We start from the raw sequence: 13,013 nt of genomic DNA on the forward strand, positions 1-13,013 counted from the left end.
AATAACGGATTAGAGAATGTATAAAGCTTGAAAAAAGGAACCAAATTAGCATACTGAAATATGATGGTGGTTTCTTCAAAGGAACTGGTACTTGTGAGAGAAGTGAATAGAATTAAGACATATTTGGAAAGCCAAAGCAACATGATTTAGAAATGGATGAATTTGGATGTGAGTGACATGGAATAGTCCAAGATAAAGCTCAAAGTTTTTGTTTAGTTCAACTTCATGCAGTTATAATAATCACTTAGGTATCAAAAGGTGGAAAGAGATGATAAGTTGAATTTTTGAAATGTTGAGTTTTAGATGACTAAGGGACCCCAAATTGGAGGTTCAATAAGTAGTTGGAGAAGTGGATCTGATTCCCAAGAGACTTTTCTTGGCTAAAGTTAATGATTTAAACATCTTTAACACAGAAGAGGATAAGTTTTCTTGAGTAAATTGTGGAAGTGCTGTATCAGAGTTACTAAAAGTGACATTGTAGGAGGGAAAATGGACAAATACTAAAAGAAAATTTTCTTTCTTAATAATATTATATATACAGATGCATTTCAATGAATCTATTCATTTCAACAGAAACTCTGGGGATGTTGGGCTTGGAAAGAAAGCTTCAAACAGTTTGTGGGTAGGTCTAGCTTGAGGCCAGATTTTCTGGTCAACCAACTAGGACAATTATAGATGCAAAGATCTCATTAGTGATGATGTTTTAAAAGCTGGGCCAATAGACCACATGGTCTAAACAGAATCAATTCTTGACATGCCCTCCCCTGAAACCTTACAAAGCAACAATGGGAAATAGGAGAGGGAAGGGAGCAAACCTATCTGAACTCACACAGGATAACTTTTGAAGCTTAATGCAGGGGTCTGTGGCAACACAAAGCTTCTGACCTATGTACTCTACACAGTGTTTTTAAATCCCATATCTACTGAATACTTGTGAACTTTGAAAACATAATGTATTTTAAATAGTTAGTGAGGGAAGTCAAGAGCAATAAAAGATCACAAGACAAGAAGGTCAGTCTAGCCAAAGAAAATGGTGATAAATTGTAACCAGGTGTCTTTATTTCCTGATCCCTCAAGTACTGCACACTCAGCTTTCTCTGCTAGAAAGAGCAGCTTGTGAAATTCCATACAGCATTTGTCAGCTTCAATAATCCCTTGCAAGATCTCAGAATTATTTGCTTTAATCTCAACTACCTCAGAGGCAGATGAGATAAATCATTTGGAAATTATTGATAGATATGTAGTAAAAGAAAATCTACTGTTCATTGTGATTTAGGAACTTCACAGGAATACCTTATTGGCATTCTGGTGTTTGCTATACTCATTCAGGGCACAGTAGGTCTAATTGTGGCATTGCTCATGTGCACAGGTCAAAAGCCAAGTTGTGAAGTATTCCATGATTATGTACTGACTTTTCCAACAGAAATACTCAAATTCCTGTGAATTTCTGTATTTCACTCATTATTCATACTCCCTCTGAGTTTCTTCATAAGGTCAACTTTTCTTTAATTGCATACTGCACTCTATGTGGTATTCTTTGTTTTTGTATTGGTATCTGTTTTAGTCCATGTTATTTCACTAAACTACATGGACAGAAAAACATTCAAAGAATTCTTCAATCTAACAGACTGTATCTGTATCTGAGATACAGAGCAAAGAAACCATCTTGGAAGAAGCAAAGTATAAGAACATTTGCTGGTATTGGACCTAGAAAATACACTGACCAGAATAAGGCAAGAAACAAGCCCTCATCACCGAAAGGGCTACAAGGCAAGATTCCTACCTCCCATCCATGGTTTGAGGAAAGGGATAAAATGATAGAAAAATCCATTGTATTTAAAATATCAGTTCAGGAGAAGAAAGAACATTCTGCTGCTGCTGCACTGCAAGGAGATGCCCTTTTCTATGTGAGCATTTTCATGGAGCTGTTCATCAAAATATTGACTCCCAAAGTTACTCTCCTATAGGTATTCCAGTCTTCAGGCATGAAGCCTCAGGGAATATTCTAGCCATATTGAGCAGTGGGTAATTAACACATGATATCTTAAAAGATGCAGATATTTTAGAAAGGAGTATGTGACCTTCTAGTATCTGACAGTTCGGTGCTAACGGATGATTTGAGCCAGCAGTAGACAAGAATTCATTTTTTAAAACGCTTGAATATAGTTTCCATGAATAAAAATCATATGTACATTTCTTTTTATTCTTTCCTATTAAGGGTACTAGAGAAAAGAAGTTAGAATAAGCTAGTTTTCAAATTAAGTCCTCTTATTTCAAAAGATCTCTTTTATTTCAAAAATAGTTGTGAACTTAATGTAGGAAAAGAAAGTCACTCTGCCATGATCTGGTTATTTTCTATAAATTAAAAAAAAAAGAGAGAGAAAAGAAATAAAGTCAACTAATGACCTAAGTAATTGCCAAAAATGACAACCCATTACCAAATAACTGAGTTTGGGATATTTCAAGGCATTATTTTTTCAGAGGTTAGAGAAGAAGATATGTTCCTGGATGGGGATAAAGAAGTACATCAATATCATGTTTATGGGGAGTGGCAGGGATGAGTGTTTTGAAAAGCATCCTACAACTCACCATTTAATAACATGCCTGGAACTAGAGAGTTTGCGCCAACCCGTATTAAAGGATAAGTTTCAAGTTATGAAATATGAATAATAAAAAGAAACAAACTGATACCAAAACTTGGAAGCAACTAAGATGCACTTCAGTATATTAATGGATGAATAATAAACTGTGGTACATTCAGAAAATGGAATATTATTCAGCTGTAAAAGGAAATAAGCTATCAATGAAATGAAAAGATATAGGGATATTACTAGTGAAAGACCCCAATATGAAAAGACTATCTGCTGTATGATTCCCAACTATATGACACTCTGGAAAAGGGAAAACTATGGAGAGAGTAATAAGGGTGCCAGTATTAGTGAGGAAGCAGACATGAATAAGTAGAGTTCAGAGGATTTTTAAGGCAGTGAGACTACTCTGTATAATACTACAATGGTGGATCATGTCCAAACCCATCAAATGTACAACAACAGGCTGAACCCTAACATGAGATATGTACATTGGGTGATTATGATGTGTCAGTGTAGATTTCATCAGTTATACAAATATACCATTTTGGTGGGGGATATCACTTGCAGGGTTGGGGGGAGCTATGTATGTGTGCTGGGGATATATGGGAAATCCCTGTACCTTCTGCTCAACGTTACTGTGAACCTAAAGTTTCTCTTAAAAAAGAAAAAAAAATTTATTTAAAAAACAGAAGGAAAGAAATGAGCTATTAAGCCATGAAAAGATGAGGAATAAACTTAAATGCATATTATTATGTGAAAGAAGCCAATCTGGAAATCCTGTACACCAAATGATTCCAACTACATGACATGCTGGAAAAGGCAAAGCTGTGGAGGCAGTAAAAGGATCAGTAGTCACTAGGGGTTAGTGAAGAGGGAGGGATGGATTACCAGAGCACAGAGGATCTTTAGAGCAGTAGAATTAGTCTGTATGATACTATAATGGAGGATACATGTCATTATACATTGATCCAAACCCATAGACTCTATCAGTACAACACCAAGAACTCAATGTCAACTATGGACTTTGGATGGTAATGATCTATCAATATAGTTTCATAAATTATAACAAATGTATCACTCTGGTAGAGAATATTGATAGTAGGGAAGGCTGTGCATGTGTGCAGGCAGGAGTTATATGGGAACTTTGCTCTTGATTTTTCTTTGAATCTAAAACTGCTCTAAAAAATAAAGTCTATTAAAAGCAAAAAGAAAAAAGAAACAAAACGAAACTCAAGCAAACTGAAACTCAAAGAAGTGACTGATGTTAAGTAGCTACCCAGAAGAAAAATCTTGGTCTAGTCTGAAGTTTAATGGCTTGCAAATTATCCATTTCAATAAAAGAGGAACTTATTACTTTGGGATATTTTCTGAGGTATATCCTCAGAAAATATGCTACTTTGGGAGGTAGCATATTTTATAGGAATGTTTCAAATAATTCGTTGCTTAAAGACAAACATACAAGGAATGTTGATCTGTTTAATGAGCCCTATCACAAGGATAGAAGCTGGTAGCCACACAAAATTGTGTAGGAGCCTCCCATTTTAGAAAGGAAAATTAATCATTTTCCATGAATCATGAATTAGGAAATTTATAACTTTAGCAACTCAGTTGTGTTTAATTTTGTGAAGTCTTTTTTTTTTTCATCTTAGTGATTAGCAGTAAAGTCTACTGCCTTGTTTATTTTCACTGGCAACAAAGAAGGAACAAACGAGACAGCATCCCTATTTCACTTCAAGTTTGGGGGAAGAAAAATCCCCAAAGGATAGATTAGATGGTTGCAAACAACCAATGTAGAAATAAAGAAAAAATTAGTCCCTCTGGCAAAGTGGATAAAGAAAAGAAAGGGGAAGGGGAGAGGTGGCTGTGACGTGGTTGAAGATGGACCCTAGGACAATGCTTGTAAAAGGCCTTTGAAATCTGTAGTAACAATTCATCATGTAATTTCCAAATAACATTATCATCTTATAGACACTTGGGAGAAAGGAAAATGCTGATTGTTTTTCTTGATGAGGATACTAGAAAGAAGAAGCTGAGCGCAACTGAGAACGAATTCTTTAAATAGAATGTTGTTTATTCTTTAGATAAGGATTATTTCCAATAATCACTGTAATTTGTCACTGGTAAAGTGAAATGTAGAGTCAAACCTCCACTACTTTTTTCTTCTTAGTTGTGTGGCAAATAGGATATATTGGTACTAAACTACATCTCACTAACCTCTTTGCCTCAGCTATTGACACGACAAGTTGTTTTTATCTTGAAACTGTGCTAAAATACACTTGGCTTTGCCAGTGAGCTTAAAATGGCTCACTGTTTTCTTGCCAGAAAATAAGGAACTAGCAATTTTTAAAATAGGTAATAATTTATGCTTTGATGACTTACACCTACCTCATTTTGGGTAATATAGTGCTGTTTCATTTAAATGTTTTAATGTATTTAAACTTAATTTATTACTATTAAAAACTACTCAGTTGACATTCATAAGACTGAACTGCTTTGTCTTTAACTACATAACAGGTACAGCAGGGGTATAATTTGGTAATATAAAATATTCTCCTTGATTGGATAGCACACCTACCTTGTGTTTGCTGGAATGGAAATCTCCAACTTCAGGACTGGGTATTATTTTTTTCAAGTTTCACTTTATTGTTATAGTGCATTAATAACAATGCAAATTTCATTCTAGCTATCATAATGTGTGTATTTGATTATTGAGGAAGAGAGAAATAATAATAATAAATAATAAGATAACTTGCTTATAACACATAATTCATTCTAAATAACATGGGTAAGGAGCATAGGCCAAATAGAAATAAAAGCTTAAAAAACAAAGAACTTCCAGGGAGCGGAAGATAATAATGGCTAAGTTTGCATCTTTCAATATACCATCTCCAAACAATTCAAAACTATAAGAAGAAAGCAACAATAATAGCAAAACTATACCAAAAATATGCCTTAAGCATGACTTAAAGACAAAGAATGACCAAACTTCAAAATAACAGTAAATAAAAAAGAAAAGCATCAAATCCCAGAAAACAATCTTTATATGATAGCACCACTGCCAACCTCTGTGGTGAGCAAGGACAGGCCAAGAAAAGCAGAATAGAAAAGAGAAATTTGTGAGATAATTGGATAATAAAGGGGAAAATTTAGAGTCTTACCAGACAAAAGAGCCAAATGTCGGAGACACACAACCTCTTTCCCAACCATAAAAAATAGAAGTAACAAAACCCATAAAGGTCTGGATTTTTATCTATTTTGATGTACTGATAAAAGAAGATGCTACTGAACTAGAAATTCTATTAGATACCTAAAGTTCACAACAATGAGCAAAAGAAAACTCTATAAATCTATACAGAATTATTATAAAAATCAGCAAATAAAATTTAATGAACTTTAACTGATGAAACTCTCCATTTCTCCAAAAAATAAAAAGAAGGAAAGCATGTAGCAAAAAACAACTGTAAGGCAATACATTAAGTCCCCTACATACGAACCTTCAAGTTGCAAACTTTCAAAGATTTGAACGTGCGTTCGAATGTCCAGTCATGTAAGTTAGTTCACGCGTCTGGCATACATTGTCACGTGCGTGCATCCTCTACCGGTGGGTGTGCTTTTGTGTACTTTACTGTGCAATACTGTAAGGAGTACGGTAGTACAGTATCTTTATTTCAAACCCAGGATCTGAGTGAGTGAAATTGCAGCTTTCCCTCCATCTCCTATTGCTGACTATCCTTCATCTCTACCATCTCCCACCTCCTCTCCCTCCTCCAGTCAGTAACTCTTCTTACCTGATCACTCAATGCCAATCCTGTATGCCAGCTGTTGCATTGTACTACTGTACTTTTCAAGATACTACACTGTAAGATTAAAAATATTTTCTTTATTTTTTGTGTTTGTTTGTTTTTTATGTATTATTTGTGTGAAAAGTATTATAAACCTATTACAGTATAGTACTATGTAGCCGATTGTGTTAGTTGGGTACCTAGGCTAACTTTGTTGGATTTACGAACAAATTGGACTTACAAACGCGCTCTCGGAATGGAACTCGTTTGTATGTAAGGAACTTAGTGTACTTCAACTTAGTTAAATATACACAAAAAAAGTATTTAGTGATACGGAAAAATCCCTTGCATTATAATTTAAAAGTTAAGATGAGAAAAGAGCAGAAAAAGAGAAAAAGAAATGAAGGAAGGTGGATTAGATTCAGTATAGAAATGGAAGACATTGAAGAAATTATCTCAGAAATAAAAACAAATGCATGATGCTCAAGGGAGAATAAAAATAAATAAAACTTCATAACAATTAGGAAAAACAGGAGAACAACCAAAGATACAAAAATTAAAGAAGTGAAAAGAGCCAGTAAGAACATAGTAGAAATGGAAGACAGGAAAAGAAGGAATAATATTTGTGTAATTGGAGTTAGTAAAGACTAAAACAATGCATTCATACAAAATTAATATTTATAATTGTGATTGAAAAAAATTTCCAGAAATAGAAAGCCCAAGTCCATATACTGAAGGGCCAACTGGAAAACTGGGAAAATTATGTGGAATTATCAACCTTGAGAAATATGCTAGTAAAATTATTAGACATCAAAGATAAAGAAAAATAATTCTCAAGGATACTACAAATAAAATAAATTGCAAGAAAAGTAATTATATTGGAGGCAGAATTTTCAGAATATTGATACAAAGTCTTTCTCTCCTTTTCTTTCTGAGTGTTCTTCAGTCTGTTTTGGAAAATTTTCAGGAACACTTGGGAGATAACCTTAGTGACAAATGAATGTGAATTATGAAATTGACTGAAGGGCTAGCCTTTTCTGATGAAGTAAACACAATAGAAATGCAGTTAATGACAACTTTGGGCAGTTTCACTTCATCATGAAGACTCCAGTCCAAAGGATGTAAAATTGGTATCAGAAAAGTTTGATATACTCTATTTCTTTCATTTCTCCCTAGTCTTTTTTGACAAACCCATTGTTCCTAACATGCAGTAACTGCCCCAGAACTTTTAACCCTCACTGGATCAGTTCTCAAACATTCTTCTACTATTTCATACCCAGGACCATGTAGCTGAGGATACATACTAGGATAACTGTGGTGGATTGGTGGATTGAAAATAATTTCTAATGTTACAAAAAAGAAGGAAATTTAGTTGTTTCATCTCCATTTCAGGTGGCTATAAAATGACCTCTTAATTAAATTTTCCTTTTATAGTCATTACTATCAGAACCAAAGAAACATCTCTAAGTCAGTGAATTGCAGATCAGGAGCAAGGGAGGATTTGCCTTAGCAATTGGAAGATAATAGTTTTACTAAGATGTGGAGGATTATTTTTGGAACTTCTCAAATCACTCCCATTTGGGAAGTATAATTATTTGTGTTACTTGTGACTAAAGTTTCCATAGGGAAAGTAGATATATAGCTTCTTCTCATCTGGCATAATTATTTTGTGTTATTTGAATATTCTTTGAGATATGGGTCTCTGTCTTTTAGCATTTCATATTCTTATAAATTAAATTATTTTCCTTAAGAAACTTTTTCTCGGGACCTTAAATACATTAGTTATAAAAAGAAATATGTGAACCATATTATTTATATATATAATTTGAAATAAATTGAAATTATATAATATCAAATTTTCAACAGAAAAAGAAGAAATATAACTTTATATTCTCTGTTATTACTTCCTTTATTGCTTCCCTCCTTCCTTCATTCTTGAATACATCAGTCCAAGATATACTCAGTAGGACTGAGTAAGGCAGGTATTCTCACAAATAGAGGGAAGAGCCCAGTGTAGGGTGTCATCATCCAAGCAGGTTGGAAAGATCATCCATTCAGGAATGGGAATGGCTATGCTGAGGGCTGCCTAGTTTGGGGCATCAATGCCCAGCTGAGTAAGGAGAGCCTCTACAGGAGGCATGGACGCAGCAGTCATCTAGCCAAGTATGTGGGATCTGAAGAGGAATGAAGGGCAGTATCCACAGTGAGTAGCAGTGGCCCTGACATAAGATTGTTTACATTAAGAGGAAATTGATCAAATTTTTAAAATATTGAAAATAATTGGAACCAGATTTTTTACTTAATTTCAAGGCCCAAGAAACTCACAGATTGGTCCTTTGTACCTGCAAGGCCACCTGGAGGCTCCCACACTGAAATAGCACCCAGGGGTTTACTGTTGAAGACAAGAATACCAAATATATAAAGGGAGAAAACAAAAATTCCACCCTGTGTATGTTGCACATTGTCTGATAATATACAGAGTGGAGGACACAGCATCACTTTAGTAAAATTGCCAGTGAAACATGTAAAATCTGAATCTAATCATGAGAAGACATCAGATAAATCAAACTTGAGAATAATTCTAAAAAATAACTGACCCATAATCTTCTCAGGTCAAAATCATGAAAGTCAAGGAAAAACTGAGAAATTGCTTTGAATTGAAAGAGGCTAAAAGAAACATGGCAACTAAAGGAAAGAGTGGTCCTAAGCAAATTAATTCCAGGACATTATTGGCAAAATTGAATGCTCTCTGCAGGTTAGAGGTATCAGTGTTGGTTGTACTGTGATTACATGACAGAATATTCCTGTTGTTAGGAAGTACATATTGAAGCATTTGAGTACAAGGGCATTATACTGGTAATTTACTCTCAAAGGATTCAGGAAATATTTTTTTTTGGTATTATTCTTGCAGTTTTTTAATAAATTTAAAATTATTTCAAAATAAAATAAGGGCTTCCCTGGTGGCGCAGTGGTTGAGAGTCTGCCTGCCGATGTAGGGGACGCGGGTTCGTGCCCCGGTCCGGGAAGATCCCACATGCCGCGGAGCGGCTGGGCCCGTGAGCCATGGCCGCTGAGCCTGCGTGTCCGGAGCCTGTGCTCCGCAACGGGAGAGGCCACAACAGTGAGAGGCCCGCGTACCGCAAAAAGAATAAAAATAAAAATAAATAAATAAAATCACGCAATATAAAATATATTTAATTATATTTAAGAAGAAATACAGTTATTTCTAAAACCTACCAAAATCAATGGTTATTTATATAATTGAAAAATCACTTAGGAAAGAAGCTAAGTTCTGAAATAAATGTTGAGGTGGAGAGATTTTTCACAAATATTTATTATTTTTAGTAATCAATTTAAACAATATTTGCCTGCATCAGATAAATTTATTATTGATTAACAAAATAGAATCAATAAAATGCAATTTATAAAATCATATGTAAAATATTAAAAAAATAATTTAGCAGATAAATTATAATGCATTCAATGAGAGGAATTCTTCTATAGCTATGTGCTCATTATGTTAAGGAAAATTTACTGTTTTATGAAAGAAAGATCATATTTGTGAAAACTCACTCTTGAATAGGATAAAAACTCAAGACTTAAAAAAAAAATCAATTTCCAGAAAGAATTTTAGCTATACTTCTGTTGTACAGAATTGCACTGAGCTCTGTCAGTGAGGCCTCTGATGAATGATCTTTTGGGCCAGGGATAAATAGGGCTTGTTGAGTGTGAACCATTTTCATGTGTTTTAGCCTTCTTTCCTCCTGATGATAACTCCTTGGCCTCTGAGACTTGGTTCTTCATGCCCTCTCTTCCACAGACTGTGAGCACAACTTGCAAGTTGGCTCAAGGAGACTTTTGAGTCCTGATTCCAGAGCAAATAAGATCCAATCTTTGGGGCTAGACTGCACTACTTCACTTCCCTGGTTTCATTCAAGGAAATTTTCCAAAAGTACTTTCTTAATCATGTAGCTTATGGTTAGCAAACTGCTGCCTCCTCTGTGTTTTTGTATGGCCAGTGAGTTAAGAATGGTTTTCACAGGTTGCATTAGTCAGCTAGAGCTGCTTTAACAAAATATTACAGACAGGGTAGCTTAAAGAACAGAAATTTATTTTCTTACATTTCTGGAGGATAGGAGTCTAATATCAAGGTATTGGTAATGTTGCTTTCTGGTGAGGACTCACTTCTTGGCTTGCAGATGCCTTTTTGCTCACATGGTCTTTCTTATGTGCTCGCACATCCCTGCTTTCTCCCCCTCTTCTTATAAGGACACCAGTTCTACTGGATTAAGGTCCCATTCTTATGATCTCACTTAACCTTTATTATATGCTTATAAATCCCATCTCCAAATACAGTCACTTTGGAGATTATGGCTTCAACATAAGAACTCTGAGGAGACACAATTCAGTACACAAATGAGCACAACTGATAACACAAATGAAGATCTACAATCAACTTGATGATGGGGAACACTGACCTTGAACCCTAATTAAGCAAAATGTTGTATCCTCAAGAACGAGTTTTATTCTTTTCATTAGTAGACTTTTACTCCAAAAAGGAAATGGTACTCAATTATTATTTTTTATTTTGAATTTTTTCAATAAAATTTTTGTGGAATTTGTTTTCTATATTTTTATAAAGGTACCTATATTATGTTTTTGATTCTGCCTCTTGGCCTGCAAAGCCTAAAATACTTACTACTTGTTCCTTGACTGAAAAAGTTTCTCCACCTCCAACGTGGCCCAAGCAAGGTTGACTGATTCATTTTTAGTCTTCAAGCCTTTGTCTAAATTACAGACATCTGCTCAGTTAAACATTTGCTGCTTCTGATCTCTAAGTATTTGCTATAAGTTCCTATTTTGCTTTAGCTCTTTTCCCACAGAGATCCATCTCTTCCCATGAGCTTGTTTTTTAGACTCTCCTGAACTGTTTTGACAAGCATGGCATTAGCTTGTGTAAAGCCCAGTTCTGTTGTAAATGTTTTAGGATTATAAGGGTGTTACAAAAAAAGAAAAAAAAAATCCACAGACTCAATTTATCAAGAGAATTTTCTCACAGTTAGCTCGAGGGGCCCCCAGTTTCCTAAATGCCTTCAGTATTAGGAATGTTTAATCCAGATCTGGGTGCCAGGCGCACATAGGAGGGACTGGAGCAGGCTGTTTTTTTCCCACTGCATTTACCTAAATTTTTCTAGACCATTGTAGATTTGCCATAATAGAAGAGCAGTGGCTTTTGTATACAAATCCAATATCCTGGTTAGTTTTTAGCTCTGAGAAATATTTGAAAAATATATACAGAAAATCCTGCACAGAAAGTCCTCCTGATTTCATAGAGTACTATAACTTTGCCTTATGAAATACTTGAACAATAATAATAGCAAAACAATAATAATTGAAATTTACTGAGCATTTACTATATGATAGTACTCTGTTAATATCTTTATAATGTAAATGCTAATATGCTCCTTAATGTACCAATGAGAAAGTGTCTTATAAAATATGTATAATTAGCCTAAGGCCACACATGGTTACCATTTGGAGAGTTGTGTCTGAAACTCAAGGCTGTTTGACATCAAATCTGTGTTTCAACCAGTCTATTTGATTGCCTCCACGTACATGTTCCATTTTCCCAATAGTAAGCATCAACTTTGTCACTCCTGAGAAATAGCAAAGAGAATATTCGTTCCACATTATGTCTATTCAAATCAGGTTTCAATATATTGGAGGAGGCAATGATTCTTCCTTTATACTTGACCCAAGTTATTTATCTCACATAGCAAAAATACCACAGGCTCTCTGGTCGGGATGGGTTCAGGTATTAGTCAGACCCACCACTTACCAGCAGTGTGCAAGGGTGTTATTGGTTGTAGTTTATGGTGAGTTTTCTCTCAGAAATCCATTGTCTTTTAAAATCTGACCTCTGTGGGCTTCCTGGTATATTCCTGAATGCCATTGGTGGGAAGGCCCAATTACTTTGATCAGCAGGTATCCCACACCTGATATAAATCAGTGGATGAAAAATAATATAACAGGAGACGGGTTTGCCTCACTTCTCATCAGTATCATGACCCAGTTCATGCCCATCCAACATAGTCTGTTACATAAGTGTAAAGAAAGATATTTTAATGTATGCTTAAACTATTATTATGAGCCTACAAAAAAAATAGAAAAGACAAGTAGTGATTGGTATCGCTGATTAAGTGAGTTTATGCATTCTAATTATTGGGAATATAGAAATATTTTTAATTGTTATGTAATTCTGTGCTTAGAAACAAATGAGTATACTACTATTTAAGGTTGGCATGGTGAACTCATGCATTTATGTCTGTCCTCTGCCAAAATTCAATACAATGATAATAAAATTATTTTCAATGAATCAACTGAAAAAAACAAATGTAAGTAAAGCATGGAAGATTGAAAATGCTAAGTTGTTAACTAGCTAGCAGACCCTAAGAAGCTGCCAGACATTCAACATCCAGGCAGAAGACTGGAAGTTGGTTTTTTTTTGAGAAATTTAAGCAGAACAAAAATCAAAACAAAACAAAGCAAAAATAAATCTAAAGATTCTCATGTAGGAGATTCTCCAAAGAATCAGCCTGGATAGATTATCCTACAATGGAATTCAGAGTCAGTAGTAAGT

The sequence above is a fragment of the Phocoena sinus genome, chromosome 17 (assembly GCF_008692025.1).
Source record: "Phocoena sinus isolate mPhoSin1 chromosome 17, mPhoSin1.pri, whole genome shotgun sequence".
NCBI lineage: Eukaryota > Metazoa > Chordata > Mammalia > Artiodactyla > Phocoenidae > Phocoena > Phocoena sinus.